Source organism: Spodoptera frugiperda, chromosome 25 (assembly GCF_023101765.2).
Source record: "Spodoptera frugiperda isolate SF20-4 chromosome 25, AGI-APGP_CSIRO_Sfru_2.0, whole genome shotgun sequence".
In the NCBI taxonomy this organism is placed as follows: Eukaryota; Metazoa; Arthropoda; class Insecta; order Lepidoptera; family Noctuidae; genus Spodoptera; species Spodoptera frugiperda.
The window spans coordinates 19,520,765-19,538,459 of record NC_064236.1 but is presented as its reverse complement, the minus strand read 5'-3'; the positions used below and the strand labels follow the sequence as shown (position 1 = coordinate 19,538,459).

The following is a 17,695-nucleotide window of genomic DNA, read 5'->3' as shown; positions in this document are numbered from 1 at the left end:
TTAAGGCAATGGAAGATGTTGATTCAGTGTCTATATATATAGTAGTATATATATACTAGCTGACCCAGCGAACTTCGTACCGCTTTCGCGTAGCAATGATGCTCTACTTTATTTTGTATAGCTGAGCTATGTATGAGTCCCTATTTAATTTGAACTGGAATCTGTAATATCCTCCATATAAAAATGAATCCATAATTTCCTGATCTCACTATACCTGAAAAGGACTTTACTAATAAAAAAAAACCAAATATATTTTCATAATAGTGATTATTCCATAGGATTCAATAATTTCACAAATATTTTTACAAATCGCTATTGAAGAACTTGGCATTTTTAAGTAAACATTGAGCTAAATACCACGCGCGCTCTTTATCAATTGTTGGCACATTAAAATGTCCAGCATTTTGTCCTGCAGGCGCCTTATCGGCTCTGATGACAATTTTGTGATTATCTGATGGTATGCGGTCTAATGCATTTGTGAATAATGCAACTAATCATTGTGTTGATGGAAACATGTTTGAAGTTGTTCATCACAATGGATCTTTTTACTGAGTTGTTGTGTGCGCAACGCTGATCGACTTCTCTTGCTGGATTGTCCATAAAATATATTTGCAAAAATGTACAGTCTTCAACAGGCACTGGCAATAAGGAACCTGTTTGATGATATATTTGAATCCCTGAATCTGCAAGAATATAAATATGTATACAGGCAATTGTATAGCAAATTGTACCACCATGTGGGTCGCAAAATACTGCCACAATACTTTACATCATTTCAAATTAAAACTACTTTTAACCTCGACATTAAACAGCCATCCACGGCAGCTTTAGGTAGTAGGCTTTACCAAGAACACCTTGCTCATGCCACTATAAAATACAACATGTTATAAAATGTTGCTGATTAAGTCTTCGGATTATAGACTATTATTATGTATTTGATTTATTGTTTACAAAATAAACACATCACTGGTTTTAAAACAAAAAAAAAAAAAACGTTTGCCATTATACTTACTTGCTAAAAGTAGACAAAAAATTGTCTCGTATAACTTTTGTTGCCCCAAATGATGTCATTTGAAAGCAATTATTGTACCGCTGGATATGAGTCAAAAAATGAACCAATGAATGTAGTGGCTCTGGTGGCGGTACCAATGGCGTCAATTTGACTTGGCCGCTGGCGCAACACAATCCAGAGGCTTCATTTTTTAATTTCAATCCCAATGTGGACACACAATGTTCATTAGTCCAATAGCAACAATTTGCTCTGAACTGTAATCAATTGCCACATTATAACTGAATGCAGCTTTGTGGGGATTAAACACAACATGTCTATCTTGATATCGATTCAGTTCAAGTTCATTTCGCGCTTCGCGTTGCTCATCAGTTTGATTTGTTCTTATATTTCTTTGACTTGCCGTATTTCGAGTTCTGCGGCCTAAGCTTGTACGTCTGGTTGGTAGCATTGTTAAAAACGAAATTCCAACTGAAAATAAAAAGCTCTCATACATTTTCTGCATAACCATGTATACCAAATTGTAGTATTGTCACCAAAAGTTACTAAAAATCAATATGAAGATGTGAACTTACCTTGATTAACAAACACTTATTAAATTACTTAAGAATGAAAAACATCGTAATTATATTGTTATTAACAACAATTTGAGTATAAAAATAAATATACTTACAACAACACAAAAGTCGTTGTTGGTAGGGACCCCTGACACGTGTTGAATATTTTTAGGTTATAATTAATAATAACAGATATTATTATCTTATCTTATATTATTAATTTACTATTAATTAATTAATTGTATAATTAATTTAAGAGAGTTATTATTAGTATTATTTATAATTAATAATGAGAGATACACTGACAGTAAACGTCACTACTAAGTTTGATGCATAAACACACATAAACATTAATGATGGCCGACAACTGTGGAAGGAGTGAGAGAAACAGGAGACCGGCTTCGGTCTCATCCCCACTCCGCGTTGTTCACTGGGTAGTTACACCGATATAGTCTGGCCAATGAGTATCCAGAGTAAAAGCGCGGAAAATTTTAAAAATTAATTAAATTACTAAAATGATTAATAAAAAATAGGGGTTGGTGATAGAAGGGCAAAAACTTAGGGTTGTATGTATTTTTGAATATCGTATCATAAAAAAATAAATAAAAAAAATTTTGTCGAAAAAATGAAAAAAAAAATTTGAGGGGTGGACCACCCTTATTATTTAGGGGTGTGAAAAATAGATGTTAGCCGATTCTCAGACCTACTCAATATGCTTACCAAATTTCAGAGGAATCGGTCGAGCCGTTTCGGAGGAGTTTGGAGACTAACTTTGTGACCCAGCGAACTTCGTACCGCTTTCGCGTAGCAATGATGCTCTACTTTATTTTGTATAGCTGAGTTATGTATGAGTCCCTATTCAATTTGAATTGGAATCTATAAATATCCTCCATATAAAAATGAATCCATAATTTCCTGATCTCACTATACCTGAAAAGGACTTTACTAATTTAAAAAAAAACAAAATATATTTTCATAATAGTGTTTATTTCATAGGATTCAATCATTTCACTGTCCTGCAGGCGCCTTATCGGCTCTGATGACAATTTTGTGATTATCTGATGGCATGCGGTCTAATGCATTTGTGAATGTCTAATGCATCGGTCTAATGCAACTAATTCATTGTGTTGAAGGAAAAATGTTTGAAGTTGTTCATCACAATGGATCTCTTTACTGAGTTGTTGTGTGCGCAACGCTGATCGACTTCTCTTGCTGAATTGTCCATAAAATATATTTGCAAAAATGTATAGTCTTCAACAGGCACTGGCAATAAGGAACCTGTTTGATGATATATTTGAATCCCTGAATCTGCAAGAATATAAATATGTATACAAATTGTACCACCATGTGGCTCGCAAAATACTGCCACAATACTTTACATCATTTCAAATTAAAACTACTTTTAACCTCGACATTAAACAGCCTTCCACGGCAGCTTTAGGTAGTAGGCTTTACCAAGAACATCTTGCTCATGCCACTACAAAATACAACATGTTATAAATGTTGCTGATTAAGTCTTCGGATTATAGACTATTATTATGTATTTGATTTATTGTTTACAAAATAAACACATCACTGACTCGACATATTTTGCACCAGCTACATGGTTTTAAAACTAAAAAAAAACGTTTGCCATTATACTTACTTGCTAAAAGTAGGCAAAAAATTGTCTCGTATAACTTTTGTTGCCCCAAATGATGTCATTTGAAAGCAATTATTGTACTGCTGGATATGAGTCAAAAAATGAACCAATGAATGTAGTGGCTCTGGTGGCGGTACCAATGGCGTCAATTTGACTTGGCCGCTGGCTCAACACAATCCAGAGGCTTCATTTTTTAATTTCAACCCCAATGTGGACACAAAATGTTCATTAGTCCAATAGCAACAATTTGCTCTGAACTTTGCTCTAATCAATTGCCACATTATAACTGAATGCAGCTTTGTGGGGATTAAACAGAACATTTCTATCTTGATATCGATTCAGTTCAAGTTCATTTCGCGCTTCGCGATGCTCATCAGTTTGATTTGCTCTTATATTTCTTTGTAGTAGGGATATTGGCGATTTAAATAATTATATGTGTATTTAAATAAGGATCGAACGCGAGTGAAGCCACAGGCAACGTATTAACAAAAATGACGAATTTTCAAGCAAACATTAATCTCCTCTATCAAACATACTACGCCTTCTACCCTTTTTATTAAAAAGTAGCCTATGTTCTTTCGCTCCTCATTAAGTGTCTAAATACAAAATTTCACTGTTACAGCTTTAAAAATGACGAATTTCCATATGACCATTCATCCCCTATTTTTACCCACTCTCCCCTATTTTTTTGCAATAAAAGTAGACCATGTTCTTTCGTTCCTCATTAAGTATCTAAATACAAAGTTTTACTGTTACGGCTTTTAAAATGACGAATTTCCATATGACCATTTATCCCTTATTTTTACCCATTCTCCGCTATTTTTTTGCAATAAAAAGTATCAAGGTCTATTCTATCTCAGTACTAAATTCCATCAAAATCGGTTCACTGGTTTAGGCTTGTAAGCGTAATTACAGACAGACAGAGTTACTTTCGCATTTATAATATTAGTAGGGATTCTGTGCTCCAAGTCTCCAACGCACACTTATTCAATAGCATTTGTTTTTTAGTATCCAATAGCATTTATCCAACAATGAACTTTATCCAATAGCAATAAAGCTCAAATTGACTCTACGTATTAGTTAGAAAACGTTTGTATGGGATAAAGAAAAGGGCTGTTTTTAGGGCTTTTCCGTCAATTATTTGATATTTTCTCACCTTTTAAACCTTCCCTAGACCTCCACGAATAATTCAAGACCAAGATAAGATAAATCCGTTCAGCCGTTCTCGAGTTTTAGCGAGACAAAGGAACAGCAATTGATTTTTATATATATAGATAGATTTAAGAGAGTTATTATTAGTATTATTTATAATTAATAATGAGAGATACACTGACAGTAAACGTCACTACTAAGTTTGATGCATAAACACACATAAACATTAATGATGGCCGACAACTGTGGAGGGAGTGAGAGAAACAGGAGACCGGCTTCGGTCTCATCCCCACTCCGCGTTGTTCACTGGGTAGTTACACCGATATAGTCTGGCCAATGAGTATCCAGAGTAAAAGCGCGGAAAATTTTAAAAATTAATTAAATTACTAAAATGATTAATAAAAAATAGGGGTTGGTGATAGAAGGGCAAAAACTTAGGGTTGTATGTATTTTTGAATATCGTATCATAAAAAAATAAATAAAAAAAATTTTGTCGAAAAAATGAAAAAAAAATTTGAGGGGTGGACCACCCTTATTATTTAGGGGTGTGAAAAATAGATGTTAGCCGATTCTCAGACCTACTCAATATGCTTACCAAATTTCAGAGGAATCGGTCGAGCCGTTTCGGAGGAGTTTGGAGACTAACTTTGTGACACGAGAATTTTATATATAAGATATACATATATATGTCGGGTATAGATTACATGAAACATGATGTTACATTTTGGTTTTAGGTAAGCGAAGGTGAATGTTACAATATAACTCCTACGGTTCACCAGTTATTTTATAAGTCCCGTGTACCTAACAGGGGAAGAGGCTTTGAGCCAAATTAGTGATTATTTTTTGAAGATTAATAAGTCCCAACAGGTACCTAAAACTCACCCGTAAATTATTGCAGTTACAAATAATCAATTAAAATTCTTTTTTATTACCATTATATTTTGTCTAATATATAAACTTAATCACTATTCACAAATCGATAAAACTATTCTATCAATAGACGCGTATTTATTAATCTGAAACCTGTTTACGGATCAATAAAACTCCGTCTGTCTACGGTCCGTTCAAAATAAGCTCATCTCGGAATACATAAGCGCATTATCAGCTGAACATGAGTCGCTAAACATAGTCGTACCGTGTTGGTTCGTGATATCGGCCCTGTGTTGACGCTGGGCAATTACCTAACGTAATTCCAATGTCCGGCAATTCACTGCTTTAATTAATAAAGTAAATTGAATGTGGTCTTTGCAGTGGTAGCATGGATTTACATCGAGTTCCACAGGGAGGAATTATACTATACAAGTTAGAGTAGAAGATCCGCTAACGATCCGTTTTAAATAACTTATATATGTATATATGAAGATTTATTAACTAAGAATATTTTGGTATTATAAACTACGTACTACATGAATGTGTTAATTTAATCCATAATAAAAAAATATATATACAAACTAGCTGACCCAGCGAACTTCGTACCGCTTTCGCGTAGCAATGATGCTCTACTTTATTTTGTATAGCCGAGCTATGTATGAGTCCCTATTTAATTTGAACTGGAATCTGTAATATCCTCCATATAAAAATGAATCCATAATTTCCTGATCTCACTATACCTGAAAAGGACTTTACTAATAAAAAAAAACCAAATATATTTTCATAATAGTGATTATTCCATAGGATTCAATAATTTCACAAATATTTTTACAAATCGCTATTGAAGAACTTGGCATTTTTAAGTAAACATTGAGCTAAATACCACGCGCGCTCTTTATCAATTGTTGGCACATTAAAATGTCCAGCATTTTGTCCTGCAGGCGCCTTATCGGCTCTGATGACAATTTTGTGATTATCTGATGGTTTGCGGTCTAATGCATTTGTGAATAATGCAACTAATCATTGTGTTGATGGAAACATGTTTGAAGTTGTTCATCACAATGGATCTTTTTACTGAGTTGTTGTGTGCGCAACGCTGATCGACTTCTCTTGCTGGATTGTCCATAAAATATATTTGCAAAAATGTACAGTCTTCAACAGGCACTGGCAATAAGGAACCTGTTTGATGATATATTTGAATCCCTGAATCTGCAAGAATATAAATCTGTATACAGGTAATTGTATAGCAAATTGTATCACCATGTGGCTCGCAAAATACTGCCACAATACTTTACATCATTTCAAATTAAAACTACTTTAAACCTCGACATTAAACAGCTATCCACGGCAGCTTTAGGTAGTAGGCTTTACCAAGAACACCTTGCTCATGCCACTATAAAATACAACATGTTATAAAATGTTGCTGATTAAGTCTTCGGATTATAGACTATTATTATGTATTTGATTTATTGTTTACAAAATAAACACATCACTGACTCGACATATTTTGCACCATGGTTTTAAAACTAAAAAAAAAAAAAACGTTTGCCATTATACTACTTACTTACTAAAAGTAGGCATAAAATTGTCTCGTATAACTTTTGTTGCCCCAAATGATGTCATTAGAAAGCAATTATTGTACTGCTGGATATGAGTCCAAAAATGAACCAATGAATGTAGTGGCTCTGGTGGCGGTATCAATGGCGTCAATTTGACTTGGCCGCTGGCGCAACACAATCCAGAGGCTTCATTTTTTAATTTCAATCCCAATGTGGACACACAATGTTCATTAGTCCAATAGCAACAATTTGCTCTGAACTGTAATCAATTGCCACATTATAACTGAATGCAGCTTTGTGGGGATTAAACACAACATGTCTATCTTGATATCGATTCAGTTCAAGTTCATTTCGCGCTTCGCGTTGCTCATCAGTTTGATTTGTTCTTATATTTCTTTGACTTGCCGTATTTCGAGTTCTGCGGCCTAAGCTTGTACGTCTGGTTGGTAGCATTGTTAAAAACGAAATTCCAACTGAAAATAAAAAGCTCTCATACATTTTCTGCATAACCATGTATACCAAATTGTAGTATTGTCACCAAAAGTTACTAAAAATCAATATGAAGATGTGAACTTACCTTGATTAACAAACACTTATTAAATTACTTAAGAATGAAAAACATCGTAATTATATTGTTATTAACAACAATTTGAGTATAAAAATAAATATACTTACAACAACACAAAAGTCGTTGTTGGTAGGGACCCCTGACACGTGTTGAATATTTTTAGGTTATAATTAATAATAACAGATATTATTATCTTATCTTATATTATTAATTTACTATTAATTAATTAATTGTATAATTAATTTAAGAGAGTTATTATTAGTATTATTTATAATTAATAATGAGAGATACACTGACAGTAAACGTCACTACTAAGTTTGATGCATAAACACACATAAACATTAATGATGGCCGACAACTGTGGAAGGAGTGAGAGAAACAGGAGACCGGCTTCGGTCTCATCCCCACTCCGCGTTGTTCACTGGGTAGTTACACCGATATAGTCTGGCCAATGAGTATCCAGAGTAAAAGCGCGGAAAATTTTAAAAATTAATTAAATTACTAAAATGATTAATAAAAAATAGGGGTTGGTGATAGAAGGGCAAAAACTTAGGGTTGTATGTATTTTTGAATATCGTATCATAAAAAAATAAATAAAAAAAATTTTGTCGAAAAAATGAAAAAAAAAATTTGAGGGGTGGACCACCCTTATTATTTAGGGGTGTGAAAAATAGATGTTAGCCGATTCTCAGACCTACTCAATATGCTTACCAAATTTCAGAGGAATCGGTCGAGCCGTTTCGGAGGAGTTTGGAGACTAACTTTGTGACACGAGAATTTTATATATAAGACGAGAATTTTATATATAAGATATGGCAATAGGCTCACCACCTGTTACCTGGGACTTACTACATAAATTGTGAAAAGTGGGTGTACATTGTACAGTGGCATTGCATGCCGTAGTGTGCTCCTCTGCCTAACCCTTAAGGGATTAAAGGCATGACGATATGTATGTATGTATGTACAAATATTAAGTCTGGGAGACCCATGTTTCGGCACGAATGAGCTGGATCGATACCACGACTTCACAGAATACCGAAGTGAAACAACGCTTGTGTAGTGTTTCGTTGTGTGAGTAATGTTATGAAAATAAATTACATTTCCAAAAGCGTTTAAACCTCGTACTTTCGTAGTTCTAAAAACTTTGGTAGCTTAAGCCTGTGTCTAAAACAGACAGGGCCTAATTAAAAATATTGTATTTACTTCTGTTAAAAAATAGACATTTAGGTTCCAAGATTAAGGAAGACTAGGTAAAGATATAAAATAGTTTATAATTAGACCTCATCTTATCCCTCTAGCATTTCTTTTAAATTTAAATAAGGTTTATATTTAATTTTGTTCATGCTTCAAGGGCACAATAGTCAAACTATTATATCAGTGTTGTCTGTCTGTGGGCTTTGAGCCCCTCATACGATTTCCAAAACTCCGGGGCCTTCTGGTCCCGTGAAATGAAAAAAAAAATACTAATAGTGATATTTTTCCAAAGTACCTACATTAGAGCAATGATAAGAAAAAATAAGGAGTTTGTGATGAAATAACGTCTAGTAATGGAAAATAAATGAAGGCATTCAATTTCGACACGAAAGTGATGTGACTACGGTGTTTATAAATCCCACTTCCAACATAGGACATAATTAAAGGTCTAGACAGAGTGCAACAATGTTCTTTGGTAGTTATTCCTAAACCCAATTCAGAAAGCAGCAACATCACAGACCATTATATTTTTGTTCCGTACAAAAATATTTTCTAAATATAGGCTCACTTGAAAGAAGCAGCGGAAAATTGGAGTGCACGTTTCTGATTACTTTTGCTTCGAGATCAGTGATTAAAATTGTATGTTTGAGTAGTCAAAAGGTATATTCAAACATTTAGATGCATGCATCAAAGGTACCTATTGGCGATTGGTCTCCGAGACTCGGTTCAACAGAGACGCTTGCTTTGTGATCAAAAGGACTAACGTCATTGGATCGTATTTAATGTTAGTGCTATGCTGGCTCGCATGTTTATGTGACTGCACTAAAGGAGCATAGAAAAATAGTTGTATATTAATAGATCGAGTGGGATTCTATATACAAAATATTTTCGCGTGTCAATGTTGAATTCAGACTATCTGGAGCTGCGAACTGCTTAACGGGTTACCGGGGCCCTGGCTTAAAGAGCAGGAGAGGGAACAAGATGGTTTTTTGGTTAGTAAGGGTTTGACACTACCCCTCGCCTCCCTTTAGGTGGGGCGGAATAAGTAATTGGATGATTTGTCCCCTTTAAAAAAAAGATGTCTATCCCAATTGGGGCTAGCGAAGGCTCTGACTCGATGATGGAGTTTAGAACGAAGAACGAGAATCTGACACTACCAGAGCTGGAGAATTCATTCCATGATATTCCCGCCTCACTAAAAATACTACCTATATGAAAATCTATCTGCATTAGCATTTATATGTATAATGTTACCTACACGTGTTTATACAAATAAATTTATCTTTATCTTTATCATCATCAATCAATAGTTTTTCCATCCACTAAACCTTCTGTCTCCCATTAGTAGTGGCATCGTGAATGAATGGAAAGCAATCAGTCCATGCGTTGAATCAAAACAATAGGACGTTCCACTAGGACAAGACTAATGCTTTCTTTTTAATCTACCACCATGTCAGTCCCAGCAGTATCTGCATGTTTTGTTTGAAAAATCGCAATCTGCCTTCATTTGTTTGCATTTAGATTCGATCTTGTGTTGTTTATTTTTTGTTTTATACTTGAATGTATCAATTGTTAGACTCTATTGAAGAGTCTTTTCTGCATGATTTGTTTTGTTCAAAGATCAAATTCATTTGTCAATATCAAGCCGAGAGCAATGTTTTATCAACTCCTCGCGATAGACGAATTGGTTGCCGTAGTTTAAAAGGTTCGGATTTATCAAAGAGCGCCTGCCACTGCTGGCCAGTTTTCGTCAAAATAAATGTGTATCCCCTTAATGACTGCGTCGTTGGTCTAGTGGTCGCAATTGCGACTGCGGGCAAGGGGTCTCGGTTTCGATTCCCGGGTCAGGCGAAGTATTACTGGGCTTTTTTCGGGTTTTCGAAAATTTCTCAGTGAGTGCCAGTGTCACGGAGTCTGGAAATGTGCCTGATTAATGGCAATAGGCTCACCACCTATTACGTGGGACTTACAACATATATTGTGAAAAGTGGGTGTACATTGTATAGTGGCATTACATGCCATAATGCGCACCTCTGCCTACCCCTTCGGGGATTAAAGGCGCGACGATATATCTATATCCATGTATTCCCTTAGTCTTCTCTAACGACGACACTACAAGATGTATTCTAAGTGGAGCTCCTGATATCTGCGAGTCCAGAGGTCGGGCCGAGGTCATGGAGTCAATCAGTAAATTGCTTTAGGAATGTGCACTATCGATCACTGCATTAATGCATGAGTCATCTCGCGCACTGCTGTCATAGGATTCCAATTTGCATCCAATTATACCTTTTGATACTAAGGGAGCTAAGTTTGGTCTAATATTTGCTTTTGTTTTTAAATGTTCGTAGTTCCAGTGCTACTTTCAAGCACATAAAGTTCGATTACCAGTTCATTTTTTTTATCGTTGCCCCACACTAGGATTTTCTCCTGTGTCGTGGGTGCGTTTACAAACATACAAGATCATATACACATGACACCCAGACCCGAAACAACAATTTGTGGATCACACAAAGTGTTGATCCGTGCGGGAATCGAACCCGCTACCCGTTGCGCGGCAGCCAGTTGCCCAGCCACCGCACCAACCGTGCAGTCAACTTATTGGTTAATAGGGGTTTTTTCAATAAAATTCTCAATGCTTGCTCGACAAACAATGCCAAGGTTTCTATGAAATTTGGTCCCGTCATTATTTAAACGTAGTACTTTTATCAATAGCCAAGTAATGCTATTTTTGCGTCATAATTGTAATGTGTAATAAGAAAGAAGTGAAGGTAGTGTAGTAATAAAGATAAAGAATAACTATGAACGGACTAAGTTTTAGAATTTGGCGCCATAATAACTTTTATTCAAAATTACCTATCCAATGATGTGATACACATATTGGAAGGTGGGCCAGGATTGCATCCTCCTTTATATAGTACTTTTTACTGCCCACAAAATGGCATTGGAAAAATTTGTGTCTTACTTTTTTAACATCGATTATATTAAATCAAACCGAACGAAGGTAACTTTACTATACTATTAAATCTAAAAACAGTTTCAGTGAAATCTTCAAAACAAAACACTTCATTATAATTGTTTCAGCTTTCAGTAAACTTCAGACATACTTGTATCACTATAGTTTGAATAATCCACTGTAAAATGTACTTATTCGATCGATGGCATCGCACTTGAACACTCTGTATAACCTCTCCAAGTTGCACATATTCTGTATCAGTTCTAAAAAGACTTATGTACCAAACAACTAGCAGATGAACCTAAGCTCTATAGCATTTAGTTTTTAGTGCTATTTTCGCATCTACGGAGCTGTCTAGGTTCAGAAATAGGTCCAGACAGTCACCTTCAGAGCCTGAATGTTACTCTTTATATATGTATCTATTAATTTTTTTATTAATTCGCTATTCAATACGTAGCTTTTAGGTTTTCTATGAAAAGACATTGAATTTTTCGAAAATATTTTGTTGATATTGTTATGTAGTGTAAAGAAAATATTAAATTTCAGGGTTCCGTAATCAATTACTATAACAGGACTTTTTATCTAAGACTTTACTGTCCGACAGTTCGTCACCATGTTTTACATGAGCCGTTATACAGTATTTTTTTAAATCACATCATCACAGGGTCCTATAATTAGCCACTTGCTGACTGAATGAATAAATCCTGAACTGCGGACTGCCTAGCGGGTTTAACGGGGCTCTGACTCGAAAAGTAGGAGTGGGAACAGGGTGGTTTTTAGTCAGTAAGAGTCTGACACTACCTCGCGCCTTGTCCAAGACGTGAAAAGTCATTGGATGATATTACCCCCTCTAAAAAAACGCAGTAAGTTTTATGACAGATCACTACATAGTATAAAACAAAGTCGCTTTTTCTGTCATGTGTGTTGTATGTCCCTATGAACGCTTAAATCTTTAAAACTACGCAACGGATTTTGATGCGGTTTTTTTAATAGATAGAGTAACTCATGAGGAAGGTTTTTATGTATAATATCATCCATTAAATAGTGGACAAATACTGTTATTTTTGAGGTTTCTAATGTGATGTCGCAAATAATTTCATTTTTTCCGCTTACATTGCAAACGCAGGCTGAATCCTACGAGATTTATCAAAATAATGTACTAAGTATTGTACACAATGAAAAGGTCTACAGAAAACTCCGCGATGGTATATGTCTATCTCTTATGGATATCCCACAATAACATTTTTTTGTCATTTACTTTTTACGACAAATAATGACTAATATTCGAAGCGATTTTAACCAATACAGCATTAATCCTTATCCAATTAAATACCTTAAATACATTGTTGATTTAATATACATAGATCTATTTGGCCTTTTACAGCATCTGATTTAAATCAATATTTTTGAAGATGTACAGATTTAAAAATTGCGGAACGTAGCGTTTACGGCGACGCGGCGCGGCGGCAGCGTGCCTATAAATAAGGACAGGGGAATTGTTTTAAGTACTCCAAAAACGCGTGCGGGCTACGGGCAGTAAATGAATAAATCAAATCTACTGGATTGATTTTATCATTTTTTCAGTGAGTTACATATTTTAAACCCGTGCAAAGCCGGAGCGGGCCGCTATGTTTTTTTATAAACAACGTTCACAGTTTTTCTGTAGCGTATTTAGTATATCAGCATTGCACCCGTGCGAAGCCGGGGCGGGTCGCTAGTTATGTATATTTCAGTTAATGATATACAAATAGGTACTTTAGTTAGATGAAATGTACCATTTTATAAGGTCCTTTGTACACGAGGCTGACTCGCACTTGGCCTTTTTTTGTTGGTCCACTTGGTTTTTATTTTTTTTAAGTTGTTTTTAAAAGAGGTAAGATAATATAGTAATTTGTCTTTCTTTAATACTGTTTCAAAGTATAAAACTTTTAAGTTTTCTTTATCGGCCACTTAAAGCGGTTTTAAACTTCGGTGACATTATTAAGGTGAAATTATATAAAGTTTTGCTTGGAATTATTAATAAGTTAATTAATTTTATCTATCGAGTATTATGGCCGTTATTGTTTTAAATCTTAAACGCACTGAAAGCTAATTATAAATAACTAGCTTTTGCCCGCGACTTCGTCCGCGGAAAATTTCTTGTTTTAACATAAGATCACACTCGGCGCTATTGTAGCGCTCTATTAGTAAAATATTTTTTGGAATCGGATTAGTAATTTCAAAGATTACCGAAATTCTCTTGTCTGTTCAAGTTTAGTTCCTTAGTCGCCTTTTACGGCACCTTCGGGTTGAAACGGTACGATGATGCCATTAAATAATTTATGTCAAATATCATTCAATTATAATCTGCTTCAATTACGTACCAACGAACGAACGTACGTTCAAGTTCGGTACCTATTTAATTTAATGCTTCTCTATATACAATACTAAATTCCGATTATGTGCTCTGACTGAAGCCGCTCGCTGTCTTTCTGTTGCTAGACGCTGCGAGCGCTGAGCGCTAGTCTCCCTAAACCTCGTTTCAGAGACATACTGCCTTAAATCAGCGAGACGTTGCGCACGTTCAGCGCTAGTTTCTCGAGCACGGGCTCGTGATGCACTCATATTTTTTGGCTAGCGAGCCGCTGTGAGCGCTCGGAGCTTGATTCTCGAGAGGCGCTGCTCATTTTCTGGAGCATATTCTTCCGTACGGCGTAATTGAGCTGCTCTTCTCTGTGATGTCTGCCGGGACAGTTGCGATTTCGTTTTAGGTATACTCGTTTCTTTATTAGAAAACAAACTACACAGACTTAAAAAAATATGAACAAAGCGCGACTCGACCACCGCTTTGATTATACTAAACATTCGTGTAGTATAATAATGTAGCTTTCTACCAGTACAAAAAAAATATGATTGGATCATTAGTTCCAGAGATTACCCATTACATACAAACTTTACCTCTTTATAATATTAGTATAGATAAAAAATGTTATATGTTAAGCCTGAATTTTTGTATCTTTAAAATTGCTGTGCCCAAACTGGGTGCATAATTGTTACTTTTACTTGTAAGACTAAAACATCTATGTACTGTATATACATTGTGGAAAGCAAATAAATGAATATGAATATGAAGCTTCATTTACATAGGAACAATATTAAACAAATACCTAATTTAGTTTAATGAGACATGGGTTACTTGTTTTTCGTCATTTGAGAAGTGTCTAGCAGCTTCTATGGATCAATAAAATCTTTTGTGAAAACAACATGCAACGTCACGTTTTTAACCCCGTAGGGGTAGACAATTAAAGGTGCACATTACGGCACGTAATGCCGCTATACAATGTACACTCAATTTTCACAATTTATGTTATACTCGTAAGTCTCATGTAATAGGGGATGAGTCTATTACCATATACTGGGCACAATCCCAGACTCCGTGTTACTACTGAGAAAATTTCAAAACACCGAAAAAAGTATTACTTTTATTCATTCGTATTACAGTATAACGAGCCCCCTTGTCACTAATTGACCAACGAAGCGGTATTTTCAAAACGACTCTTGTATTTATTTAACCATTTTACTAACAAACGAAGCTGTATACGCTTGTAAAAGTCGGAAAATAAAAAAAATAAACGCTTCAAAGACTTTTCGTTTCTACTTCCAATTGTTTCTTTTTGATCCCACCAATATTTGTTTTACCAGCATTTTTAACGATTGTAAACCGAATCGAAATAACGAAATCAAATATGCTCAGAGCAAGAACAAACCATGGCTACTGGTTTTGTGATTTTAAAAAATTCGCAGCAAAATATTGGAGTTTGATTACAGGGATCGGAAAGTCAATCACGTTGCGGTCGACGTTGTTATTTTTGTGAAACCCGACTTTATTATCAAATGGCTTAGGGATTTTGATACGAAGTTGCTCGCTATAAAGCTTGTTATAAAAATCTTGATGTATTTTCTAACTTTACTTGGCACCTATCCGATATTAGTAATTTCAGTATCACCTTGATTAATGTAGCCTGATAGATAATGTCCTTGAAAAGTCAAACAATACTCCAAACCTCTGTTAATGCTTTTATTCAACAGTGGAGACAGATAATGTTTTCGGGTAATTCAAAGAACATTTTTAAACATTGCCCCACACTTTTCATTGATTACTCCTGTATCGTGGGTGCGTTTACAAAAATACAATTTAACATGCACATGACACCAATACTCGAAACAACAATTTGAGGATCACACAAAGAGTTGTTCCGTGCGAGAATCGAACCGCTACATGTTGCGCGGCAGCCGGTTGCCCTGCCACCACGCCAATCGTGCAAATATTATCAAAGACATATTTTTGGCTTCCTAATCACTTGTCCGTAACATAAAAAGTACGAAGTATTTGTAAATATAACAAAATTAGTTTAATTGAATAGGACAGGATAACTGTCGTCGGCGGTATTTGCGAACCGATACGACACCTTGAAACTTTCAAAGAGCGTGTTCATTTTTAAAAGGCCGGCAATGCACTTGTGATTCGTCTAATGTTGTAAATGTCCATGGGCGGCACTGATCGCTTACCGTCGGGTGATCCGTCTGCTCGTTTGCCCCTTTTCTATAAAAAATAACATTTTAACTTGCCAATTTTTTTTTTATTATTATTTTTGTATCAGTCGTGAAACATCGTGTTGACCCGAAACCTGGAAACTATCAATATGACTTTTGAGTTATATGTACTTTCTAAATAAAAAAATATAAATAGTTTGGAATCTCCAACATGTACCGAGCAAGCGTAGTGATTAATGCTCAAATCTTCTCCGTACGAAAAGAATCCTTTGGTCAGCATGATATCCTGTCAGTTTCAAACATGAAAGCAGTAAAATCTTCAAACTTTTATTTGAGCTAGTCTATATCCATTTATTCATATTTGCCTACATAAATCGGCGGTGCAGACGAATATCCACAAAATCTACACGATCCAAAATGGCATACAAAAGTTAAAACGCCAAAAACCAAAAATGAAACATCAATCTGGTTAACAAACTCGACGGTGGACGATGCGATTAAAAAATATATCCGTGAAACGAAAGTAACCGGGAGTCATGCTTTTTAGAAAAAAATATTCCCCGCATACGTTATTTGATGAAGTGCCAATTTGCAAATAGTGGGACGCTGTGGATTTTCCACTGGCATTCGATGCGAGAGGGTTTGCCTTTCGCTTAGTAGGTGGTTATAAAGCAAACTGTGGCTCGGTACGTTTGCTGTTTTATTCGTACTTTAACACAAAGCATTGAATATATATAAATATCTGCTCTTTGTTGAGAAGCGTGTATGTGCTGTTATACCGACTTTTCGCTGTTTGATTTGTAAACGCTGTTTTGTGTTGGTTGTGTACTGTTTCTATACGAGTGTGTTTGCTCTAAAACATTTATTTGAGTTTAAAGGTTTTCATATTGTTGATGTTTGTGAAACGATTGACAGCAAGAGGTATTTTTGAGTTTCGGGGCAGCCAAAGCCATATTAGGCTTTTCTTTTTTATTTTCTTCAACTCTTGTAACTTTCTGCATTTCACAGCAAAACTGTGGACCGATGAGTTCACGGCAGTTTCTGAACCGAAACTACTTTCAAACCTTTAAGAAAAGAGCCTTCAGCTATCTTATTATCCGTTACTTGTTTACCTTCTATTACATAAAAAAAAAACTAAGTACTATTTGCCACAATAAGAATTTTATAAGTAGAAAAAATACAGTAAAAGATACTTGCAATAATCATCAATGTTCATTGATGTAAGACAATGTACGAAAGAAAGAAGAACAGTGTATATATATCGGTGCAAACCGTTACATGATATTGCAGGCAAAACAAGGATAAACAATATATCGAGCTGTAACAGGCACATCATTTGCAATCTACATTCACTTTGTGTAACGGTATCCCAATCAATATTGCTATGCCTCCCTACACAGCTATCTTGATTACACTGCCTACCGATTCCAGGCATAAAACCCCCTCCCCCTGTGCCTAGATTGCCACTAGTGCCACAACAATGCCAGTAGATTGGCACTTCGTTTGACACATTTATAGCAATAGCTACCGTAATCACTGCTCGCTGGTAAATCAAGAGCGGTTTCCCTGTTAGTGACACTTCAACTGTGGTTATTATAAGTTAAAAGAGGCTAGGCTAGGCTTTAAACAAGTTCTACTTGTGGTTTTTTGACAAAACT

The 17,695-nt window shown here is 35.4% G+C and overlaps 2 long non-coding RNA genes across 2 annotated transcripts; both read right to left on the bottom strand.

The window, feature by feature from the left end:
- Nucleotides 1–250: 250 nt before the first annotated feature.
- LOC126912386 (uncharacterized) lies at nucleotides 251–2,340 on the bottom strand. The gene is made up of 2 exons (XR_007707075.1): nucleotides 1,013–2,340; nucleotides 251–683 (listed from the first exon to the last, which is right to left on the bottom strand). It is a non-coding gene; the product is annotated as an uncharacterized LOC126912386 (long non-coding RNA).
- Nucleotides 2,341–2,534: 194 nt separating this feature from the next.
- On the bottom strand, nucleotides 2,535–6,743 carry LOC126912385 (uncharacterized). Its single transcript, XR_007707074.1, has 2 exons — nucleotides 6,611–6,743; nucleotides 2,535–3,030 (listed from the first exon to the last, which is right to left on the bottom strand). It is a non-coding gene; the product is annotated as an uncharacterized LOC126912385 (long non-coding RNA).
- Nucleotides 6,744–17,695: the final 10,952 nt, after the last annotated feature.